This window comes from Natrix helvetica (genome assembly GCF_964273705.1).
Source record: "Natrix helvetica genome assembly, chromosome: Z".
Taxonomy (NCBI): domain Eukaryota; kingdom Metazoa; phylum Chordata; class Lepidosauria; order Squamata; family Natricidae; genus Natrix; species Natrix helvetica.
In genome coordinates, this window is record NC_138554.1 from 36,648,676 (window position 1) to 36,674,887 (window position 26,212).

At 40.5% G+C, this 26,212-nt stretch overlaps 1 protein-coding gene across 3 annotated transcripts in view; it reads right to left on the reverse strand.

Annotated features, from left to right (window-relative positions):
- LRRC4B (leucine rich repeat containing 4B) overlaps window positions 1-26,212 on the reverse strand; it is a 154,989-nt gene that overhangs the window by 95,518 nt on the left and 33,259 nt on the right. Inside the window, exon 1 of one of the 3 annotated variants that reach the window (XM_081970823.1) lies at window positions 18,501-18,575. The exons of the other annotated variants lie outside the window; for them this stretch is intronic. The gene's annotated coding sequence lies outside the window, so the exon portion shown is untranslated. Of the gene's footprint in view, window positions 1-18,500; window positions 18,576-26,212 lie in introns of those variants that run through there. 3 annotated transcript variants of the gene reach the window in all.

Consider the following 26,212-nt stretch of genomic DNA (forward strand, 5'->3'; position numbering starts at 1 on the left):
CAGGCATCTTTTGGGAAGGAAAAAGTGAGGTGGGGAATCCTCCCATTGAAAACAGCGCTGAGTGGGGTGGGGAATCCTTGCTTTCCTCCTCTCAGGGATCTTTTGGGAAGGAAAAAGTGAGGTGGGGAATCCTCCCATTGAAAACAGCGCTGAGTGGGGTGGGGAATCCTTGCTTTCCTCCTGTCAGGGATCTTTTGGGAAGGAAAAAGTGAGGTGGGGAATCCTCCCATTGAAAACAGCGCTGAGTGGGGTAGGGAATCCTTGCTTTCCTCCCCTCAGGAATCTTTTGGGAAGGAAAAAGTGAGGTGGGGAATCCTCCCATTGAAAACAGCACTGAGTGGGGTGGGGAATCCTCCAGTTCCTCCTCTCATTGATATTTTGCTAAGGGAGGCTTCTCAAAATGGGAGCCCCCCATCTCTTTGCACCCTTCAATCCATCTCTCTCTCCCTCTGAGTCCCCCAATGGCTCAGCCTGAAAAACTGGAAAGAGGAAAAGGAGGAGGAAGGAAAGGGGGGAGAGAAACGGGGGGGGGGGGGAAGGAAGAGAGAGAATCTCTCCCTTAAAGATCGCCTGCTTAAAGATCCTGCTTAAAAAGAAGCCTCACAGCCTTTGTGATAGCTGCCTGCTTAAAAAGAAGGAGGAGCCTCCCTTAGGAACTGGAGGATTCCCCACCCCACTCAGTGCTGTTTTCAATGGGAGGATTCCCCACCTCACTTTTTCCTTCCCAAAAGATCCCTGAGAGGAGGAAAGCAAGGATTCCCCACCCCACTCAGTGCTGTTTTCAATGGGAGGATTCCCCACCTCACTTTTTCCTTCCCAAAAGATCCCTGAGAGGAGGAAAGCAAGGATTCCCCACCCCACTCAGCGCTGTTTTCAATGGGAGGATTCCCATTCGGCTGCACAAGCGCTGCCTTCTTCTCTCTGATAGCTGCCTGCTTCAAAAGAAGGATGAGCCCCGAGGCAAAAAAATGCCATGGAGTTGCGAGTGAGTTACAGGGGCGGGGCTTCCAGGTTCATTGACCAACCAGCAGAAACCCACCACTGCCCAGGTGGCTACATTCGGCCTATAAGACGCAGCCAGATTTTCACCCTCTTTTTTGGAGTAAAAAAGTGCGTCTTATAGGGCGAAAAATACGGTATATGTAATTGCATTATTATTATTATTGTTAGCTTTGTGTAAAAAATGTATTGACCGAGTCATTACACTGTCCACAAAATATGCTGGTTATTAAAGGAAAACTGCAAATAAAACATACAAAAAGAAGAGGGAAGAGGAGGGGGAGGGGGAGGAGGAGGAGGAGGAGGAGGAGGAGGAGGAGGAGGAGGAGGAGGAGGAGACTGGACAGTCATGTGTCTGAAATGATATAAGGCCTCCTGCTTGGGTAGAGGGTTGAACTAGAAGACCTAAAAGGTCCCTTCCAACTCTGTTAATCTGTTAAGGGCAGTTAGGAAGTTGGCTTGCTACCCAGTCCTTAGCAATTGGTAGAGGACAAAAATAATTTGATAAAGTTTATCTCATTGTCTTCTTGCTAGAATTGCAAATATCTCCAAGCAATACCACAATGAAGCAGCAAGAGATATTTATTCCATAAAACTCTCCAAGATTGTTTTCCTCACTTTAGTTCCTTCTGCATAGTTACATGTCTGTGCTAAGAAAAGAAAAATCTAATTCCAAAAAATAGTCTTAGTTTTGAAAAGTTGATTTTTAGGATTTCTCTATATTCATTTGTTTGTCTGCCACATTTGCACATGTACCAGACTGGAGATATGTATTTTTTATAATTATCCTATGGTTAACATATAATTTACAAAAATGCTTAGCCATTACTGAGGCAGTGTTTCTCAACCTTAGAAGCTTTAACATGTTTGGACTTCAATTCCCAGAATGCTACAGCCAGTTAGTGCTTTGAGTGGGGGTGGGGGTCAGTAGTGAAATTCAAAAAAAAAAATACTACCGGTTCTGTGGGTGTGGCTTGGTGGGCATGGTAGGGGAAGGATACTGCAAAATCTCCATTCCACCCCACTCTGGGACCAGTCAGGAGGCATTTGCTGGTTCTCTGGACTATTCAAAATTTCCACTACAGGTTCTCCAGAACCTGTCAGAACCTGCTGAATTTCATCCCTGGTGGGGGTGTAAGGACTATTGGCCTTTCAATGGTATGACAGAATATCATCCAATAAATTATCCAATTCAGTCCCACCTCCCACCCACCCACCCCAAAATGAATGGGACTGGGATAAAAACAAAAAATGAATTCAGTTAATTCCACATTCAATTCAGCAGAGTTAAATATAACATCTTCTCATGTATTTAACAATTTTCTATTTTTTGTCACATGAAAAATTACCATTTAATAGTACCTCTTGGAATGGCTCCGGGGAGCCAAGTGAACAGCCATAGTTCTTTAAGCTGTGGCTCCTAACCAAGGGACCATTTATTCTATCCGAATGCAAATTATTACATATCTAACTGCACTCTGCCCCTGGCGAAGGAAGTAAAAACTATGACTGGAGATGAAAGGACTGCAGTGACAAATACAGTACTTAATCTGGTAAATCAGTCCTGCATTTAAAACAAACATGCGCACACACACGTTTCTTGTAGGATTGAGGATCACTGCCAGGCTTACAACATAACTAGGCAAATTCAAATCAAATAAAAAATCCAATGTCTTGTTCACTAACCCATCAATGCAGCAGCAGTTAAACAGCAGGTATAATTCTGGTGGTAAAACAAGTGCAGAAAGCCAGAAGTCCAGCATTTATATCAGACTTGCCAATTCAGTAATTCCATATGGCCAGTCAAACAAAAGGATTTGATGCTGCTTATTCTCAAAAGATTGACTATCAGGTAGTATATGATAGAGCATGGTATTATGGAAAATGTGCCTTCTAAACCCATTCCCCCTACTCATGGTGGCATGACTACTGCCTCATGCAGTATTAGCAAGAGGCAGTAGACATGTAGTTAATGTATTTCACTAGACATTCATTTATTGATATACTTCTCTTCAGTGGGAATTTTCACAATGGTTACTACTCAGGCGTGGGTTCTGGCTGCTGCTACTTCCGATTTGCTCAGGGACGTGCTGTGCATGTGTGCGTGTTTTGCACATGAGCATGCTTGATTATTGCTACGTGTGCATGTGCAGTGCTAAAAAATGCTTCTGCACATGTGCACAAGCAAAAAACAAGATGGTGGTGCTTATGGTGGCACCGAGAGAATCAGTTCGGGGGCATGGCAGGCCGAGTTACTACCTACTCGGCTGAGCCGGTCTGAACCGATAGAAACCCACCTCTGTTGCTACTGAACAATACAAAAGAATAAGCAAAAGCACCACATAAAACACTACATCAGGATCACAACTTGCACAGCAAACCTCCATGTCCACCCAAATGATGGCCGATATCAGCTTGTAGGAGACACAGATAGTAGATACATGCATATCAGGGAACATAATTAGCAGGTGCAGTGCCCCACGACACATTCACTGGATGAGGGGTGGGTAGGGATTTGCCTGGCTGTTCCTTAGCTAGCTAACAGGGGATTAGAGCTTGCACTGAGAGGATCAAAGGGAGGAGAATCTATATCTCTTATATATGCATCCTCGTTTGAGAGCGCTTAGAGTTAAAAAGCATTTGGGGGCAAGATCCCTTCACTCAGTGAACCTGAAAATATGCTTCCAGGGTGAAACTCAGATATGTAATCCTCTTACCATCCTGACAACTGCCCTGAGTTCTCCTGAATCCTTCACAATACATAATGAGTGTTGTGATGAAATGGTAATTTGATGACACAGACAAAATACAAGAATAGGTTTATGCTATGCTTGCCAATTGTTTTGATTTTCTGATCCTCCCCTCACCCCAAAGGGGAAAGAGAGAGGGAAGGAAGCTGACAGCTATAATAAAAACCCTAACTTTTAATGATTCATTGGAAAGTCTTTGCCCAATCTCAACAAAAAGTCAAGAAAGTGTCTGGAATTATCTTGCAAAAACTACACAAAAGAAAGATAGATGGGGTGGGGAAGCTGGTAGAATGCAATGCTATGGGGTTTATTGAGAAGAATGGCAGGTTGCCAATTGTGGCAAAAACCACAATTACATGCCATGTTAAACTTCCCTATAATGCCTCAAGGAAACGTTATTCCATGTAAATATAAAATGATGGGCAGCCCTTGATCAGCAATGAAATTAAGCCCAGGAATAGGCAGGATGTCATCACTAGCGGGCAGCAGCAGCAGCCAAAATAGAGAGCAGTTGATACTTTCTTCTCTGATTAGCACCAAGAGTAGATCTTATATTTTATGGCACAGAATACACCTGCGATTTAGCTTATCCCAGCCTGGACGCTCTCCTGAAGTTTGGACTTCAACTCTCAGAATTCACTAATCAATGTGGTCGTTGCAGAGATTTCTCAGAACTGAAGTCAACCCTTAGAAAGATGCATAAAGTTGAAAGATTGTTTTCAGTAATCACAAAATCCCTGATATGAGACCCCCCAGTGGCTTATTCTACACCAGGTTATGACTTAACAAATCTAGTAATGATTAAAGCAAGGATTTTTTTTTAATCTCCATTCTCAATTGTGAACACCTGCAGTCTAAAATATGAAAACAAAGTGGGGTCTGTGCTCAAAAGTGAAGAACCAAAATAATAAAAGTGCACATAGTGTGGAATGGATGAAAGAGCTGGATATTTTTAACCTGAGGAGATGACTTCGGGGAAGAGAGAAGATCTGTTTGCTGCTTTTAAGATCTAAATGGTTGTTGCGACATTGAATATGAAACATGGCTGGGTCTCAGGCTGGGTGGTTAGCATGTTAGGTAGAAAATAGAAGAACATGGATGTTTGGCTGCATGTTTGAAGAGCTGTTCTAAATCTATGAGTTCTTTGACAGTGGGAAGAGGCATCTTGAGAGATGATAGCTTTCCCTTCCTTAAAAGGGTTTAATCAGAAACAGAATGATTGCCTATCAACATACCTGACACTGACTCCTCCATTCAGCAAAGGATTGGACTAAAAACCTGTCTAGTTCCCTCCAACTCTATAATTCTACCTACATTTATATCGCTTATTCTAGCTGTCTCTTAAAAGTATTTATTACTTACTCTACATCAATAGATTTCAGGATGAGATTCAATCAATAAAAAGAATAACATGATAAAATGAAAAGATAAATGCAATCACATCAATCTTGATACAAAGAACAATAAACAGAGCTAATGTTGCTGCAGTGAAAATGTTTAGCAAATTCCTGGATCTTTACTCGGTTCTGGAATGAAATCGGCACTGGAGTTAGTCTAATGTAATGTACAGGGAAAGAAATTTTACTATCAAAAAGGGCTTCTATTGCACCACCAAATAATTTATTGCTTACAACGAAAGGATGCCAAAGAGTCTCCCCTTCGCAAATCAAAATCCTTGGGCAGACATATAGTCCTAGGGTGCTGTGGCCATTCCAGTGGAAAAAAGCAAATGTAGAAACAGCAACAGTAACATCAATCTGAGACTTGGCATCCCTTCTAAATTTCTTTTAGTCCTTTCTGTTATAACATGCCTCTCTCAACTGCATTTGTTTCTCTCATTTGGGGAACAGATGCAGCTGGATAATCCGATCTAACAGAAGGTAAAACTCCTCTGCCTTTAAGTAGAGGTATTGCCTGCCACCCATATTATCTTCCAAAGAGGATTGTTCCTCACTTTATCAAAAAATATCCAGCCATCTACAATGGCAATTGCAAGAGTAGAAAGTCTTGGAAAGTCCCATAATCAATCTAGTTTCTTCTCCAAACAGCCATCTACTTACATACACATTCATTTTATTTTTCCCACAACTATCTGTAAGCAGCAGACAGAAACTGACCAGGTTACACAACTAAAACTTTACCTAGATATCCAGAACTGGGGCTGTCTAAAACCCATGCCTGGTGTTACATGTATAAAATATATGTATTAAAATTTCTTAGTATACTGTATCTTACTTTCTCATAATCAGAAGTATTTGGAGAGTAGGTGTGGGGAATGACTGGAATCCTAAAATAAATAAATAAATTTAAAAGATTATTATAAAAGGAAGACATGGGAAAAATCCCCATGAAAATAATCACATTGGTCTATGAGAAATAAATATACAAAAGCCACAGGAAGGCAATATCTTTGTTAGGACTGACTGGAATGCTACACAGCATTCCATGCACATTTCCCATTTTTCTAGAATGCTTCATTAGGTAAGAGAAAAAGACAAAGGATGTAGAATGGGGAGCTCCTCATCATTGAGTATGCTTCATAATGATGTTGGGAGTTGTAGTTATACAATCTTTGGAGAACCATAGTTTCCTTATCCATGCCTTTCTCTGTGGTAGATGTTGTTGCTATCAAGCTAGAGATGCTTATCCTAGGAATAGAGCCGAGGTGGTGCTGTGGTTAGAGTGCAGTACTGCAGGCTACTTCAGCTGACTGCTAGCTGCAGTTCAGCAGTTCAAATCTCACCAGCTCAAGGTTGACTCAGCCTTCCATCCTTCCAAGGTGGGTAAAATGAGGACCCAGATTGTTGGGGCAATAGGCTGACTCTGTAAAACCACTTAGAGAGAGCCGTAAAGCACTGTGGAGCGGTATATAAGTCTAAGTACTATTGCTAGTGCTAGTACTATCCCCAACAGGTCTGCATAACCTCACCTCATCTCACTGGCAGGATGGCCATTTGTTGGCATATGCAGAAGCAGTGTTCTATGTTAAGGACTGAGAACTTTTGTTTTCACCGAAACATAAACCCGAGAAGGAGAGCTGGAGAGACACAAACAGCATTTGGAGAATTCACCAAGCAAGGACTCAGTTACCTGGCTAATCTTCCTGCCTTGGTGAGATATCTCATGCTAAATCTAATCTAAAATTAGTCATTTTTTTTCTAAATGTACATCTCTGAATATTAGTTGGCACATATTTATGCAAATCTGTACTATTAGGATTTAGGCTAATTAGCATCTTTCATCTTTTTCCAGATGATGTCTCCAAGTGTCCAGAGGGATTTATTTGATGCAGGCCTGGAGAAGGAAACCCCTCTTTTAAATTAACCTTTCTTAAGATCAAATCTATAAATTTAGGAATATGCCTTATGCTACTCCAGACTGGCATATATGTTTCATAAAGGTTCAACCTTTCCCCCATCTGGTACATTCAAAAAGTCTTGGGACTACAATTCCCATTACTTACAGGGAAGCCTAAATTAGTACCTATTTTACTGTTCAGATTGGCATTGATCTGTGAGCTGCCTAGTTCTGTTCACTGATGCTGGGAACCTGGGATTGTCTGCATGCAAAGCATGTAATTTACAATACACATTTGGAATATAAGACTCAATTTTTTGCTTTCCGCCTTGGTGTTTTCAGATTATGATCAGATCCAGTTATTTTTTTTGCCCTGCAGGCATGCTGATTTGATAGTTTCTTTCTTTTGAGGTAAGAAAATAAGTGTAACTCAAAAGACAGAATTTGGTTTAAAAAAGAAACTTGAAAATGGGATAAAAACAGTGAGTGGTGCAATGATGAGTATGATGCTTCTTAGGTACCCAGTTTATAGCAGCAAAGTTCCTCCCACAACTCTCTCCTGTACCTAAAACATTTTTGTGGAACAATCAGTGTACGCAATTATCTCCATATGAGAAACATCTAAAGGAAAATGGGAGCTGGTTTCGATATAAGGCAGTAGATTTTGTGATGCTATTCCTCTTCTTCTGTTTTGTAGTCAGTTTGCAAGCACAGGTGCATGAAAGCCACTTCATGCACGAGTGTTTAAATCTTCACTGAGGAAAATGCACCAAGGCAAGAGACCCAGAGGGTACATTTTAGTGATTATTATTAATTTCAGTACTTAAACAGGAACATTTTTGGAGACAAAAAGGATATCTGAATACCAGATGAGCTAGTGAAGCATAGTACTTAAGGTGTTGGACTAGGAAAACTCTTGTTCTAGTTCACCCTTATCTATGTAGCCTCACTGGGTGTTTGGGCCAGGCATTTTTTCTCAGTCTAATCTACCTCACAAGATTGTTTGGGGGGGGGCGCGGGGAATGTAGGCAGAGACAGAATCATACATGCCACCCAGAGGTGGTATTCAGCCAGTTCTGACAGATTCTGGAGAACTGGTAGCGGAAATTTTGAGTAGTTCGGAGAACCGGCAAATAGGCTGGCTCCGCCCCCGCTGCTTCCCAGCTGATCTCCTTTTGTTGCCCTGAATAGGAGAATGGAGCTGGAAAGCAGGTTAGTGGGGTGGGGAGGAAATGAGGATTTTGCAGTATCCTTTCCTGCCACGCCCACAAAGCCATGCCTACAGAATTGGTAGTAAAAAAAAAATGAATCCCACCAAAGTTAAAGGAAAGACGGGAAAGAAATCCAGTAAAGAATTAATGAAGAGGAAAGGGAAGAAAGTTGATAGTCCCTTTTGTACCCTGCCTGAAAACTTCTCAAGAAATGGTTCTCAATTTCAGTCATGTCACTTAAGAAGAGATGTTGTTGAACTCTATGTTGCATCATCTCCAATCAGCACTACCAACAATTAGCAGTGATTAATTAAATTTATTGTTCAATAGCAACTGCAGGCCCTGAGTTAGAAAACACTGGAGTAAAGCAGTCTATGTTGACTTAAGTCAACCCAGTCTCCAACCCACCACAAACTTTGGCCCTCTCAGTGAGGCTAACATTCCCTAATTTCAACAGGCTAGCTGGGAATTAGGGAAACTGAATCCAACACATCTGGTAGGGGAAATCTTATTCACCTATCTTCATTCACCAGAATGTTTGTGCTAATAGAAAAGGACAAAAATTATAAAAAATGCCTTGAAGAAACAAGGGAAACTTTTCAAAGAAACAAGCTCCAGAACTGCTTTCCTCATAAATCTGGCCATCCCCTATTTATTCATGGCAGAAATTAGCACTGATGTCATCATGAATGTTTCCATTATATTTTACTAGTCTCAATGTGGCCTTCGCAAACATTGCTTGAAACTAGTCAGATACTTCTCTCCTGAAAGAAAGATAATTAGGGGAGAATTTGTGTTCCATACAGTGTTGCTTCATTCAAATTTCTGTTAGTCCAGAACAGGACCACCATTATTCAGTCCAGTGTTGGCGAACCTTTTTGGCATTGCGTGCCGAAACGTGAGTGTACACAAGCGCACAGGGGAGCGTACACAAGCGCACAGGAAACCAAAAGAGTAGCTCTCTGGTGGCACGCACGTACACATAGGAGTGCCTGAAACTGGAAGAGCAGTTTCCCAGTGTGCATACTCACACCAGGAAGCTGAGCTTCCCATTTCCGGTGTGAGCATGCACATTGGTCATCTGGTCTTCTGGTTTTTGGTGCCCATGCATGTGTGAAGACCAGCTTCCTGGCATGTGCATTCATGCCAGGGTTTGCTCTTCTGGTTTCCCATACTCCTGTGCACGCGAAGCCTAGCTGGCCAGTGCACACCTGCATGCTGGAACCTGGAAGAGTAATGGGCGATGGCTGGCATGCCCAGAGAGATGGCTCTGCATGCTACTTCTGGCACACATGCCATAGGTTCGCCATCACGGGAATAGTCTCTTACAATACAATACAAGTGTTGCTATAGAACCATTCAGGGACGTGCGGTCAGGGGAGGCAGAGCCTCACCACTCTCATCATGAAAAAAAGGGAAAAGGGAAAAGGCACTGAGGAGCCTCGGGGAATGTGACTGTGTGAGCCGCGGTCCCCTTCATGTTGACTCAGGAAGGTGAGGAATGGGACCACGTGTGCAAGACAGAGGGAGGTTCAGGAGGCTCCTCTAGCCTCAGCCTACCTCCTGCACACGTGGTCCCATTCCCCGCCTTCTGTCGGGTTCTGATGCTGGAGCTCATGGTTCCAGGGTGAATGCACATGTGCAAGCAGCTCCCTTCCTCACACTGAGCAATGGCAGGTTTACGGGAAGTTACTCGCGAAAGAACGGACTTTTTGGACCATCAGCTACCGTTTCCCTGCCAGTTCGTTCGCGAAAGGACCCTGGAAATTGAGTAATGCCCGGCGCCTTACTAAGAATTCCCCGCCTTCCTGATGACATCACCAGCCTCACCAGCCATAAACCTCACCTCACGTCACTGGAACCATCTGATCCTTAGGCTGCAGAAAAATGCATGATAATCTAGATCAATTCTAGAACCGACTGTCTAGGACATTGTAAATGCATCAAGAGATCACCAAATGCTAAGCAATGTTTCAGACAGGGTTGGTTCTAAATATTCAAATGATGACTTGGAGCAGAGCCTGTTAATTTTTATGTTCCATAAGCTGGAGCAGTTTCCATATAAAAGTGCAAAACATTGAGTTATTTGGGATCAGGAATTCTACCAAAAAGTCATTCATAAATAATGAGGCATAAAAGCAAATGAAATATACACTTTTAAAGATGAATATTGCAACAATAAAGCAGCAAAAGTAATAATGCCCCCCCCCCCAAATTAGCCATACTAATAATTCAATTTTCAGACTTCAAGATTAAGTGAGACCCCTGTAATGTAATTATTAAACTGTTGATGTAAGATCTGGGATAGCCAATCTTCTTATTCAACCTCAGTCATGGCAACTGCCCAGATGACTTGGGGCCAGTCTCTCCCTTACTATCCAATCTACTTCATCTCATGGGGCTACTACTGGTAGGGGTGGGATAGAGGAGGAGCTATTATATTCATCACCTGGAGGTCTTGAGAGAAAGGTAAGTTATACTGTAATCCAAGAGACACATCTTTCTGAATCAGAAACCTTTATGGAATCACATATTAATGTAATATTTTCTGTATGCCTTCTACCCACCTTAGACTGACTCACCAAGACAAGTCTTATGTGTTTAAATTATATTGTAAATTGCCATGTCTCAGTATTTTGCTAAGAAACGGACTATTTTAAATCTGTGTGCCACCCCAAAATGATTCAATGTATTAAGCCCTCAAGTAGCCATCCTTGAGTATCAACCATAAGGTGAGAAATGCCCCTGATTTCCTAGAAGACTTGCCAGCAAAGGCATTGGGCAATTTATCTAACAGAATGTATGAAAGGCTGCTCCAGATTTGATTTAAGAGTTTCAAAGCAGCTCAGTAACCCAGTAGTCCCTGGCTTAGCTGGAGGGGATGAGAGAGGCTATACATAAACAATAGGTCCTTTTTTATATATAGTTCCTGAACCATCTCCAGCTGCAACTGCTGAAATTCAGCAGCATAGTTTTCCAGGGGAAAAAATAGAAAATCCTCATCTGATATACAAGATAGCCCTACCAACTTTATGTCATCATCATTCTGGTCTCTGTGGTCCTTCTAGTATTTAAAAGTAAACCGTTTTTGCTCTCTATGCAAGCAAAACTATTGCATATTCCCTCATATTCATTCATGTGTTTTTCTTCAGGGATGATTTTTACATTGTATGCTGCTCTGGGCTGAGATCCATTCATTTGCACTTGGCCAAACTCTACTCATATCAATGGGTTGCATAAATAAATACCACTGGGCACAATTGGTTAATTATGCTGACAAAAAAACTTTCAAAGGCATAAGTCTCTTCTGGAACCATACTGTATTTTCAAAATCCTGATAAGGAAGGACATTTTCTAGCAGGGATGTGAATGAGTAAATGGGTTAAAGAAAAAGACTACTGATTAGGAAGACAGAGAAAAAAGGAGACAAAAGACAGACTGCATATCACCCTCCAAAAATATGACCTGAAGAAGAATTGGAGAAGAAATTGGTTTAATTTACATTTGAATGCAAAGTGATCTAATTTTGTATTTCAAACCAGCATATAGACCAAAAGGTTATGATCTGAAATGAAAATTTTTACAATGCAGTGTGCCAATTAAAAAATGTATATTAGGGGGAAATAGTACAAAATGCATATGTTTATAATGACAATGTAAACAAATATGCGGTACTGCAGGAAATGTAAGTTCATTAGATGAAATTGGATGCAAAAATGCTTATGTTGGAGGTGGGAAATGAATTAAAATACATACTCAGTTTAGTCCAAATATTTTTGAAAAATCTGAGGTATGATAAACTCAACTTGACAGGTTCATACCAATGAAACATCAAGAGAAACCAACAATGATAGATTGGCACATCCTTAACCTGAACCATCTTCTGAACTGGCAGTGGACCAATGTACAACTGTGGCAAGGCATATAAACAGGAAAGAAGCAGAGGGCAATGGGAATACCAATATCTGCACAAATTGTTTAGAGCGTGGAATTCAGCACCACTATCTTCCACACTTTGCCATTTTGCAGCTGCTTCCTAGGATGTCAGAGCAATGAACATAGAAATACGCTTGTTCAAATGCTCCCTACCCAAATATAGCTTGTGAAACAGTAACTTAGTTGGACAGTGGAAGCAGATAGAGAACAAAGGGACATTTACATAGAACCAGCAAACTTAAAGCTCTAAATATTAAATGTTGCAGCAAAAGGGCTGAAATATCCTTCCCAGGCTATTGTGGGCAGACCTACATGCAGCCACAGATGACTGGGGGGGTGGGTAGAGACTCTCATTTTAAAGTGAGTTAATTAAGCAGCAAATTAATTATCCAGCCAATCAGTTCTGTTGAGAGCTAAATAGGTGGAAGGGGGAATCAGCTGGTTGATATGATCAATAATGAGGAAAGAGCTGGTTAGAAAGCAGTCAAGAGGCACACAAAGAGAAAAGGGCATGTGCTTCTGGGTACCACCCTACCTGTGGACAACAGGCATTCAGTGGCTGTATTCATGCAACACAATTAATCTACTCACTTATAAACTCAGTAGATGGATTCACACAAGATGTTGCACTTGGTTAGTTTTAATCTTTGCTAATCTGTTTTAATCTTTAGCAGACTGGTTTAGCCTGCTGTGCAAATCTAGCCTATTTGGTTAGTTAATGATTCAATGCAGTTTGTGAACCCCACAAAATGGATTAATTGGTTAACTACAGTATGTTGCATGAATAGAGTAGATCTAAGCACATGGTTAAACTTATAGATAAGTATTCTGTGCTTAATTGATGGATAGACTCATCCATCCACTGGCCTATCCCACGACTATTGCTATCCTTCCCTATAACTTCCCCACAGTATTTCTCAGTCTTGGCAAATGTGTAGGCTTCAATGCCCAGAATTACCAAACCATCATGCATAAAAGTCCATACATCTTAAAGTTGCCAAAGTTGAGAAATACTGCTGAATAACAATTCAATAACAATTCATGCATTTGAGGGAAGGATATCATTTCCCACTTGAATCAGCCCCTACAGGATGTCTGGCAACTTCGATAGATTCATTAACAGAGGAATGTAATCATTCCCACAGAAGACCAAACCAGTATTACTTACAGGGGTTCCACGGTCATGCACATAATGCATTGGTTCCATTTATTTATTTATTTTATTTGCCAACAAGTACAATGAAACAAGTATGAAAAGACATGAATAAAATGGCACAAATAAATGGATATAAATAAGCAAAACATAGCCATAAACACATAAAACGAGTACATATAAATGGGGACAGTAGGACAGAGACAGTAGGCATGCTGGTGCATTTATGCATGCTCCCTTAGGGACCTCTTAAATGCATAAGGTCCACGGTAGACAGTTTAAGGTAAAAGATATGGGGGTTAGAGAAACTAACAACAGGATCAGGTGCTACTCTATTGCGGAAATCATTTTTCTGCAATCAAGATTAGAATGGATTACATTTAGGTTGTATCTATTAATAGCCCTTGTGTTATTGCAGTTGAAGTAAAAGTAGTCAATAACAGGTAGGACATTATAGCAGATTATATTGTGCACTAAACTCAGGTTAGAATGTAGACGGCATAGTTCAAGGTTATCCAGGCCTAAAATTTCAAGCCTGGTGGTAGATTTTGATTAGGAGATATATTTTTTACACCTTTTTATTTATTCAATATATAATTTTATCAGAGTTCTTCAGCATATGCTATTTAAAACTACAAAAAACATACGGTAATCTTAACCAGAAACAACAACTAAACCACCTCAAAATAAAACACATTAATGAAACTCCAAAAATGTTTAGAAGGGAAACCTCTTAGCTTGATATTGAAAACATCAATATGAGCATAAGACACGTTTTCTCCAGGATTGCTTTTCACGAGAAATCCTACCATCAAGAAGACAATTAAGCCGCATGTTGGTAGTAACGAGACACTCCCTTCCAATATTCCATTTCTAAAGATTTTCTGTGCTGTTCCTGCCCTGTTGTGGTGTTATTATGGGCCCTTCAAAAATGGGGTGGTGGAAAATGGAGGGGAGAAATTTAAAAATAGGATAATTCCAGTAAAAAAAAATTCACACATAGTTTTTTTAAAGACTGTTTTCCAGATGAATCTTCCATGGACAATAAAGTATAGTGGGAACATATCCTAACCTTTAGATCAGGGGTGTCAAATTCACAATGTCACGTTGTCTTCATATGACGTATTGCAACTTTCTTTCACTTCACTAAACCATCGGGGTGGCCAGCGCGTGACACATCTGGCCCGCAGGCCATGAGTTTGACACCCCTGCTTTAGATGTAGTATCCTAACAGCTATGCAATCAAAAATAGACAAATCCTGAGAAATAAACAATGTGGCCAAGAAAACATTGGTTAATTTAATGGAAAGTTATATTTAATTAAAATAGCATTTTAAATAGTGGTATCGTTTTTATCGTTCCTAGGACATTAAACATTGCAATATGGTTGGTAAGGTGGGGAGAAGCTCTGTGCAAGGATATTGACACTTCAGTTGTATGCTGTGGTCAATCAATTCAGGTTAGGAAGCCCTTGCATAGAAGCATTTGAACATCCAATAGTGAAATAAGAAATGAAGCAAAAAATACCTTCATTTTTCCAGCTGCTATTCAGCCTAAAGCATTCAAATATTATTTTGTCCAGCTCTTCGTGTCTATTCATTTTTTCATTTTCATTTTTCCCCAGATTGGATTGAAATTATTAACTTTAATTTTAATATGTTAAATTATACTTATTGTAAGTTTCAAATAATTTTAATACATTCATCCCGGAATTGTTGATCCCAAAATATTTCAAAAACTAACAAAAATCAATTCAGGTTTCCTCGGCTTACAACCATTCATTTAGTAACCCTTCAAAGTTACAATGGCAGTGAAAATAGTGACTTGTTTGCAGTCCTTGTACTTATGAAAGTCACAGCATTCTCATACTCATGTAATTAAAATTCAGGTGCTTGGCAATCAGTAGGTATTTTTGACAATTGTAGTATCCCAGGATGACGTGATTGTCATTTGCAGCCTTCCCATTTGGCTTCCAACAAATAAAGTCAATGGGAAAAGCTGGATTCACTTAATGGCCATGTGATTCACTTAACAACTGCAGTGATTCATTTAACAACAATGGTGAAAAAGGCCATAAACATTTGCTTAGCAATGGAAATTCTGGTCCCAATTGTGGTCATAAGTGAAGGACTATTGTGTTGCAGATAAAATAGTCCCTCATCTTGTTTCTCAATTATACCATTTGAAATTGTAAGGGAAGGGCTGCATTAAGGACTAATCCAAAAAAGATACCATTGCTTGGGTGCTTGCCACAGCACCAAGAAAAAACAAGGTTGCATCTTTTTTTTTTCTGGGTCCCCCTTCATATCATTCCCAACCAATGTGTGAAACAGACTTCTTGTTAGATTTTTCTCCCAATCCCCATTTCCGATTCTGATGTTTTTCAAAGACAATCTCACTTTTCAAAAGCCAGCAGTGACTTGAGACAGAAGGAATAGAATAGAATAGAATAGAATAGAATAGAATAGAATAGAATAGAATAGAATAGAATAGAATAGAATAGAATAGAATAGAATAGAATAGAATAGAATAGAATAGAATAGAATTCTTTATTGGCCAAGTGTGATTGGACACACAAGGAATTTGTCTTGGTGCGTATGTTCTCAGTGTACATAAAAAGAAAAGATACACAATAGATAATAGAAAGTTTGGCCATGCATGCCTCAAAATCCATGCTGGAATGTTTTCGGTTGACTTGAAAATGGGTGAATACCACTTCCAGCTCAGCAACAGGAAAGGTCCATAAAAGATTAGTATGCTGTGGAGAAAGCTAACCTTGAATCTTTTTCTGTCACAACTAATATTGTTTGGTGCTATTAGAGGTTTCCTTTTAATTTTATAGAGAAGTCTTCAATCTCTTTTTCTCCCACTCCCCGTCTGCTCTACAAACAGTTGCCATATGAGAAGCCATTTGTTTAGGCTACCTTACTGCTGGAATTTTGCAATTACCATAGGATTCCCTTAACTATTGATACATCTGCTCAGTCCCACGTGATCCTGCCCTCTAGAGCCTGCCCAGGTCTACCTATCTGAACCATCTCTCAGGTCAAATGTGGCTTCCATGTCAATGACAATTGACAAATCCCACAATAATAGATGATCTGCTCCAAGCCAACAGAGGAGGGAGGGTGGGAAGGTCTATGTGGGTGGGTGGGTGGGTGGGCACGTGTGCATCTGTATAAAAAAGAATGAAGAAAAAGAAAAGGGAGAAGAAAGAGATAGAGGGAGACAGGATGCTGAAGCACTAGCCAAAATAAAATGGGACTTCAAGGATAGACAATACCGATAAGGATCAGACTGGGTTCTATAAACAGAAAAATAATAAAAAGCCACAATACAGTTTAGAGAACAACATCTAAGAGGTTGAAAGAATGCAGCAGATGAAAAATATTTTTTTAAAAAAGCTTTTGATATTTTCATTACAAACTGTCTTTCCAATTGTGGGTGGTACCTGCTGTTTGTGATTTGCTAGAATTAGTATTATCCGAGTTTTAAATTTTGGGTGATATTAAAAGACAAAGTGGTAGCATCTTTGCCCTGAGTGGGTTACAAAAAGCCCTCTGGCTTTTGAAGACTTGAGGGACCCCCTATAAATACCTGCAGAAATCCAGACTTTTACTGTAAATATATTTTTAGTCCTTTGTTGCATAAATAAGCTTGAAGTGTGATTGAACCTCCTTTTGTCTTATATCTAAGAGAGTGATGAGAAGAAACATACAGTTTTATATGTCTGCAAATTCATGATCTTAGAGACAGACCAATTTCCCTTATCTTTCTATTTTGGGAGATTAAACAAAAACAAACCAAATCAACTGCAGCTTAACATATGCTTAAATATCATGCCCACTCATGAAACTGAGCAAATATGTCTTATAGCCACTTGTCTTGCACTGCTATATTAGTAGCAGCATAGACTCGCTTTCAACAGTAAGATGGGTGGCATATAAATTCAATAATGACAGCACCATTTGGACACCGCTATATGTCAAGGGGAGAAAAAGCCCTTGGCTTAATGGCTCCTTGACCATGCTTGGAATCAAAGAATCTGCAAAATAATCTGGTAATATAATTCACAAATATTGTCAAAATGCAACAACAAGTGCTTAACCTTTAAGTAGGTTAAGAGAGGTAATTTTTTTCTGAATGGAGAGCATGTTTTGAGTGTTCTCTCCAGCTGTCTGGCACAGACTTGACTGCTCATAAAGTGAATGTCATGATGGACATAGCGAGGCCTGCAGTACCTCAAAGCTCTCCACTAACCACTTAGCCCCACAAGATACTCATTGCCATCTCACTTTGTCTTTTGAAGGACTGCTAAGATCACTCCAAAGCAAGGGGTTAAAATGCATTCCCCAGTTATGTTTATTTTCCAGTCATGAAGCTAGAGGTTGGAGCTTTGTTTTGCAACATGTTAGATTTCAGGTTATTTCTTTTTTAAAAAAATAAAAATAAAAGTATCCAAATGGAGAAAAGAGCCTGCCAGGCATATTGATGTCCATTAGTGTCATGCTGACCTAAGGAAGAAAGAAATCACCCTTTAACTAGTATTAAGATCCTCCCTCCAGAGTCATCAAGCATTCAAGGCTATCATTGTTATCAAATTGCCCCCCCCCCCAAAAAAGGGAGCTCAAAGATAATTTGCTCAATTTGCCTTCCCACTCTTTTGGCTTGGACAAAGTTCTGGAGAAGCTCCATGATAGCAAGCTGGTTGTTCAAGCATGATTTATAATGCCATAATCCAAATCCCAAATCATGCCAGCTGCATCGTTTTCTCCAACTGAATACCATCTGTACAGCAATTTCATTAGGCAGCATCAAAGGGAAGGCGTCTTCAGTAGCAACTGCATTAAATGGGCAGTCCCAGAGTTTTTATAGCAAGTCATAGGGACCAGGAGAACATTGTGTTGGTTTTGACAACATTAGAGCTAGCTATGGTCTCATCCTTATTTTTCTTGCTCTACAGATATGGGGGAGCAGTATTTAAGGGAACAACATTTTGTGCACTATAGCCAAGCAGGACAGGCTACGATCGTGCAAGATATAATTTATGGATTACTAGAACCCCAAGATTTACTAACCTGATGTATTGCCAACAGACATTCCCAGAATGAAAGAATTCATTGGATCTAAATATCAGAATGGAATGGTACTCACATGACTTCTTTGTGAAAAAAAATTCATTCCCTGGTATAGACGTCATCCTTGACTTTCGACCACAATTGAAACCAAAATTTCTGTTGTTAAGTGAGACATTTGTTAAGTGAGTTTTGCCCCTTTTTATGACATTTTTGCCACATTTAAGTGAAGTTAAGTTATTTAAACGACTCGCTGCAGTTGTTAAGTTAGTAACCCAGTTGTTAAGTGAATCTGGCTTCCCCATTGACTTTGATTGTCACAAGATACATGATCCTGGGACACAGCAACCATCATTAATATGAACTAATTGGCAAGCATCCAAATATTTGATCATGTGACCATGAGGATGCTGCAAAGGTCATAACTATGAAAAATGGCCATAAGTCATTTTCTCGCTGCCATTGTAACATTGAACAGTCACTAAGTGAACTGTTGGAAGTCAAAGACTATGTGTATTAAATTTCAGCAATATCTTTTAGGTTAGGGGTAAACAATTTTTTTTTCTTGATTATTCTCATTAGGTTGCACACTAACGGTTGGGGCAGCTGAAGCAAAACATTGAGTGATACTTTTGCTTTTCCCCCTCTCTGATCATTTCATGTGTTCCTTTCTTCTTTTCTCTAACTTATCCCTTTCCTTTTTAAATTCTTTTTCTTTCTGACAGCCTCTTCCTTCTTCCAAGTAACAGGCTTTTAGGGGAGGAACAGATCACAACTACCAGAAATCAGAACCAGTTGCTTTCAGGAGACATTTGAAATTAAATTAAGGGCAGAGGTGGAATATGGGTAGTAAGTTGCCGACAAGAGCTTTAGGCAGCATAGCCTTGGTACTATTGTTTAAATCCCTGGAAATCAAGAGCAGCAATCACTGACTCTGACTTTAGCCCACTTCTGACAATAGTAAACTGAGCTGATTGCAAACATTTATCTGGGTTAATGGGTGGTGGCATTTTGAAGAAGCCGGGAGGAAGTAAATGGGAGAGATTGTGGAGTGAGAGAGGCAGGCAAAGGAAGAATTACATACAGGCACGTGCATTTGCTGATTTATGTGCCACTGTCAGATCAGCATTTTATCTTCATTCCATTTGACTATCAATAAATGATAAGTGTCCCCAAGTATGAAGGCCAGGCACAAATGGCAAAAAGGGATGAAGCCCTCATGCAACATCACAAGGTAGGGTGTTGCGTCAACCCCGCAATGTGTGACATTGCCATTGCATGGAGTTTGAGTTTTGCCCTTGCTTCTTGGACCTTGGCGAGGGGAAAGGGAAATCAAGATAAATTATGTACACTGACATTTTTTTTAAAAAAAATGTTGGTTTTTACGTAGCTAAATAATACCACTCAAACAGAATATACTTCCCACCCTCAAGAAGCTTAGCAGGGAAATATAAAATGTTAAGTGGCTACAGAAGAGAACATTGAGACCACGCTGACCTGCTGGCTTCCTATATTGAGTCATATTGCCCCACCAGCCTTACAATGACAAGTTGCACTTCTCAGAATGTATAAAAACATGTCAGGAATCCAGAACTGTGGGTGCACTATAATATGCCATACTTGTCAACTGGATGAATTAAATGCAGAAAATAGAGAGGGGGGACGGAAGGAGGGGAGAGAGAGAGAGAGAGAGAGAGAGAGAGAGAGAGAGAGAGAGAGAGAGAGAGAGAGAGAGAGAGAGAGAGAGAGAGAGAGAGAGAGAGAGAGAGAGAGAGAGAGAGAGAGAGAGAGAGAGAGAGAGAGAGAGAGAGAGAGAGAGAGAGAGAGAGATTGGCACTGCAGCTACATAGCACTAGCCTAATGCAGGGAAATACTGAGGTCAAAAGAAGAAAGGTACAACAGAGATTGAGGTGGCTGAATGGAGTCACCAAAGCAGTAGGCATGAGCTTAAATGGACTTCAGAGGGTGGTAGAGAACAGGAAAGCCTGGAGGAATGTTGTCCATGGGGTTGCGATGGGTCAGACACAACTTCGCAACAACAACAAAAGTCCCAGTGGAAAGTAAACTGGACTATTGAATGTTCAAATTCCATAAAAAAACAGCTGGAAAACTGAATGGGATCCACATCTGGGGCCAAGTACCTTCCCCTGAATGTGATACTGGTGCTCCTCGTTAGACATTGGATCACATAAGTGACTAGCGGCCATTTGAGAGCTTATACAGGAGGAAAAGCAGACTTTCTCCAACTAGGAGAAAGCACTGTGCTTAATTAGATAAATGGCCTAGATATTCGTATATAGAACAGTTTTCTATTCTTATGAACCAACAGATTTCAAAATGCAATCTGTAACTAATATATAATTTTTTGAATTTGTCAAACCTTACAAAATTTACTGCATATTTCTGTTAATTGTGTACCATAGTATTATGTGCTCTTTCTATATAATTTTATTGCTTTTATTCATGTGCTCTAATCATACCATAAATAAATAGAAGGGGGCATATGAAGGAAAGATACGGAGGAAGGGCATAAGGATCAAAAATGTGAAGTTGTCATTTGCGACTGGGTGTTTAAAGCCCCATCCTTTTTTTACATGAACTACAGTCCAGCCACTATACTGACACCTGCTTCGCTAGTGAATACCCTGGTATGGAGTATCCTGGAAAAGGGCATTCCTAGACCTAGATTTTCTTTCAGCACAAAACGGCACACCACACAATTTATCCAGCATGCTGAACTGGGTTTTAAATATTTGCATTCATTCCTAAAATTATTTTCTAAACTAATCCATTAAGATTGGCATACAGTAGACCTCTGGATGTAAGCAAATGGCAACAGGAGACTGGACTACAATCCCCTTCTTGAAGATTTGAGGAGGTTGAGTGTCGCTTCTTGTCTCACTGTACTTTAGAGCACCCAGCAAATCAGATTTAGCAAAATGTGATTAACTGGTGTGCAAAGAGCTAGTTTGGCTTTATATTTTAAACTTGAAGAAGAACTGATCCCAACACCTCTGGTTGGATCTAAAATGTCATCAACAGAGCTCTGGCCTTAAAATAATCCAGAACAGCAGTTGTCTAAAATATCCTACTGAGATGTGTCTCACTGCCTCCCCCACTCTATTCTTACATTGTCCAAATTTGCACAGTATACTTAACTTTGCTACCAAGATGTTCATGGAAGGAGTTGAATCATAAGTGAAGCAAATAGGCTGGGTTCTTCCAATGTGCTAAGTCATGTAAAATTAAACAAAGATTAATGCTAATGAAGCTTAGCATGTTTTGCAAATTCAGTTGCACCATTTTTATTGACTTAGTTTAAGCATGTTGTTTGAACCCAACCTCAATGATGTTCTTGCTTGAAGTCAGATATTATGCTTCAAATGGCCATGGAGACTGAAATTCATTCCTTTGATCCCTGAGAATCAAGGGATCTGGGGCCGAAGATACTCTGAAGAATATATTGGTAGCATAACTGAAAATATCATGCAAGATATACACTCCATAAAAACAAATAAATGCCTCCACACCTTCCAGGGATTCATGTAAGTCATGTAATATTCCGTGCATGGGAACATGAGATAAAAATAATATTTATATATCTCTTCTCTGCAAGCTGAAAGGGAAGAACATCAATTGCACTGCTGTTGTTGGCTCTTTCCCTACCCTAAAAAGACCTACACATGCTGTTGCCCTTATTTAATATTGCAAGCCAAGTTTAGAAAATAGGTAATCCAGTGTTTTCTCTTCCATCCATTAGGAAAACAATCACTTGTGACTCTAATGTGGGATAGGGTAGGTTGAAGTAGGTAGAGGCCGATGCTTAGAGTGGAGGAGGAGTATAGGTTGCCTAATTGAGGGCAAGAACTAAGGCACAATGCAGGGCGAAGACAAAGGGGGCTCTTACCCACACTCTTGCTCAAAGCAACATTTCTGCACCTCTACATTTGTCATTCAAACTGTTTCTACAGAGTATAATAAGTAGAGTGCACTTCTAAAAGAGTGCTAAACCCAAATTCAAAAATAGCATAGCTGACGGCTTAAGGGCACAGAAGAGAGTGCAGGTTAAAGTGGGAGGAATGATTGATAATAAACAAAATCCAATTCAAGCTATGTTTCAAAGAGGTGGTGGTTCTGGCAGTAAGTTAACCAAGAAGCCAGTTCTGATTTTAGGTCTGGAAACATCCATATAGGTAGCCAGCACCCATTAAATTAGTTTATACTGTAATTTATTTTGTACTTCTACCATAGATATTTTATGATATGGTTACTGTATTTGTTGTGAACTGCGAGGAGTTCTGTTGATCTCCATGGGCACAATTTGAATAAAAATGTATACCAGTGCTGATTTTCAGAGTTGCACAATTGTGATTGGCTCCTGCATAATAAGAGTCATCACCATGACATGTAGCATTTCTAAAAACCCCACAGATTAGGCAAAATGACACCTGTCCCGCATTAGAAGCAGCAACATGAGTAATCATGGGGTACTGTATAAGGAGCCATGGGAACTGCAGCTGTGTGAGACTGGCCCTGGGAGTGTTGGTCTGTCAGGGTGATGAGGGTAGTATTCTTGTGCTCCAAAATAATAAAAATAGTTTTAAAAAAATACAATTAAAAATTGGAGAGGGGGTGACAAAAACCCTATTGCCAATAGAAACAGCAGAAAACCTGCACGATACACAAATATGACATACACTTGGAACTAATCAGATCTCTGTCTTTTATAACTAGCCTGGATAAGACCTGTCAAGTGCTACAGAAAGCCCTAATCACTTGGGCAAATGCCTTTGTAAAAACCAGGTGTATCTCTTTCCAACATACCAAGCCTAAATGTCCCTAGAGAACAATGCCCTGAAGCAGACTATACGGGCAGGTTTGCAGTAGCCTAAAGTATCTAATAATCTAATCCTTAACCTCAGTAGCATCAAGATGGTCAGGGAGGCATGCCAGATTGTAATCATGGTGTGATATTGTGGTTAAAACCCAGGTTCTAGTCCTTCCTCAGTCATGGAAGCCTATTATAAAAAACAAGCAGATAACTAACCATGAGATTTTGCCCTGGAGACAATTTGACAAGATTCACCAACTATTCAGATGCATCATAGTTAGGGTAAGGCCAGCCTGGCATTTATTGACTAATTCAAGCTGATTTAGGTGCATCTCCTCCTTCTATTCCCAAGACACATTTTTCTTGGGCAATTATGCTTTGACAATGGAGTCTCTGAGCTGATCTCTGGCTTTGACAATTAGACAATTTGACCATTCGGCCTCTGGTGAAGTGGGAGATGAATTTATTTGTTATTTCAGAGCATACCATGTTTGGGCTCCTTTAAAGATGGGTTAGCACTGTTCTAGAATAGCAATAAGCCCTGTGCCCAAAAGGAAGCTGACTATCAGCTGGTATTGAGCCAGGGTGGTGCAGTGGTTAGAGTGCAGGGTACTTGTAGTACTGCCAGCTGCCAGTAATTTGGCAATTCAAATCTCACCTGGTTCAAGGTTGACTCAGCCTTCCATCCTTCCATCCTTCCATCCTTCCATCCTTCCATCCTTCCATCCTTCCATCCTTCCAAGCAGGGACGTGCGGTCAGGGGAGGCAGGGGAGGCAGAGCCTCACCTCTCTTCATGAAATAATAGTATATAATAATAATATATATTTCGTCCCATCCCTTTTACATGGCTCCCGCTAAGTTCCGGTAAGGAGAAGAGCTTTTGGGGAGTGAAGAGGAAGGCAGGAGGGTTCTCGGAAGCGCCAATAACCTTCCTGCCTCCGCTGTACTTTGTGCGCTCCTCGCGACTGCAATAGACATCCAGAAGTGGCAGGGGATGTTGGGCTGGAAGCCCAAACCCCATTATCCATAAAAGCCGCTTCTGGATGTATATTGCAGTCGTGAGGAGCGCGCGAAGTCCAGCAGAGGCAGGAAGGTTCTTGTCGTTCCCCAGTCGCTTTCAAGGACTGCGGAGCGCGAGCCAGCGGAGCACGCTCAGAAAAGCGGGGAATGAGATTACGTGTGCTGGAGGCTGAGGCAGCCTCAGCCTCCAGCACACGTGCTCCCATTCCCCACCTTCCTGATGACGTCACCAGCCTCACCAGCCATAAACCTCACCGCACGTCACTGCTTCCAAGGTGGGTAAAATGAGGACCCAAATTGTTGGGGACAATATGCTGACTCTGTAAACCATTTAGAGAGGGCTGGAAAGCACTGTAAAGCAGTATATAAGTCTAAGTGCTATTGCTATTACTAATCAAATTATCTTTAAATGCATCCACACAAAATATTCCGATAAAATCAAAACAAGATTTCTGAGATGGCTAAATCCAATGGTCTAGAGATCGGTGAAAACTGATCTTTCTAGCTCTTGCCCCACCTCACATTAAAATATCTCTGTAGGTGATTAGGAGCATTTGGTAGGATGTAAGGGAAACAAAGCTAAGAAAATCCACAAATCACTATTTTTAACATGCCCTTTATATCACGTGCCAGCACCGTAGCTCTGGAAAGACAAGGATCACAAGTTTTAGAGATCACAGAATTTTTGTCTATATGCTTTTCTGATGAAAAGAGGACTGGTGTTAGCAGGGCTATGGTGTATATTTCAGTGTAACTTTTACTGCACTTGGGAAACAACTATGTAGCTTTCTAGATCAACCAAGTGTCCCAAGGCCTTGCTCTGAGAATTATTGAAAATTAGTTCCTGGAGAGCAATATGAAAATGCATTGTCCTAAATACAGTGATATTTGTGAGACATCAATTCCACCCACCAGCAGTAGAACAAGTCCTATGCAGTGATGAAAAGAGAAGGGCATCATCCTATCCCCAAGTTAAGAGTTCTCCTTGGCCAAAGAGATCTTGTGGAGACCTTAGAGAAAGCAAGATGGATCCTAAATGTAAAATTAATTGCACAACATTTCATTAGATCCCGTCCCAGGATGTCACACAGTGGCAAAGCATTGATTTCACATGGAAATGGATGATTAACAGGTAGAAACATGGCAGGTTAAAGATAACTCTCTTCTGGCATTTGCTTTATCCAAAGCAACATTGCAACTTTTGCAACTAACTGTAATATTTCAATTCTATTTTATTCTTTTAAAGTTTCTCAGGAAGCCATGGACAAAAAAAATGCCTTCCCTACCTACAGGTTTATGAGACTCTTGGTATTTCTTTTCTTTGCTGCTGGCTCCTACTCTTCCTCAGTGTTACAACTATTCTACTCTTTGTGGAAAATAACCTGGCTTTAGAGAATATTGGGTCAAAGGCAAAATAGAATTTGTGTAGACACTATTCAAAATGCCTTTGAGCAAGAAAGAGCTATTTGTAACTCAAAACAGCCATGGGATTTTTCTGGACCCTCCATCAGCCAATAATGATGTGCAAACAAGCAACAGAGTCAACTATGCAACAGTTGCCCAGTCAGTCCTCCAAGGAAATGAGATATGAGACAGCAGTGCAGAGCAGGAAGAGTTCAAAGCATTCTCTACAGAACTTTCTGCCAAGGTCTAGCAGCACAGAACATGTCTTCCAATGATGACTGACTACAAAGAATAAGCCACGCCCATTCCAGAGACCATGGCAAATGAGAACAATGGAACCATTGACCTAATGAAGACTTGCCAATACTCCCATTGCATAAAAACACATAGAAGACATGGAAGACTTTGTACTCCCCAAAATAGCAGACCTTGGAGCCATCATTGAATTAATGATGACTGGGTTATGTTGTATGAATTGGAACAGAGAATTGGCTAGTAACCTCATGCTTGTACCTGCTGTTGTTTCAAAGGATCA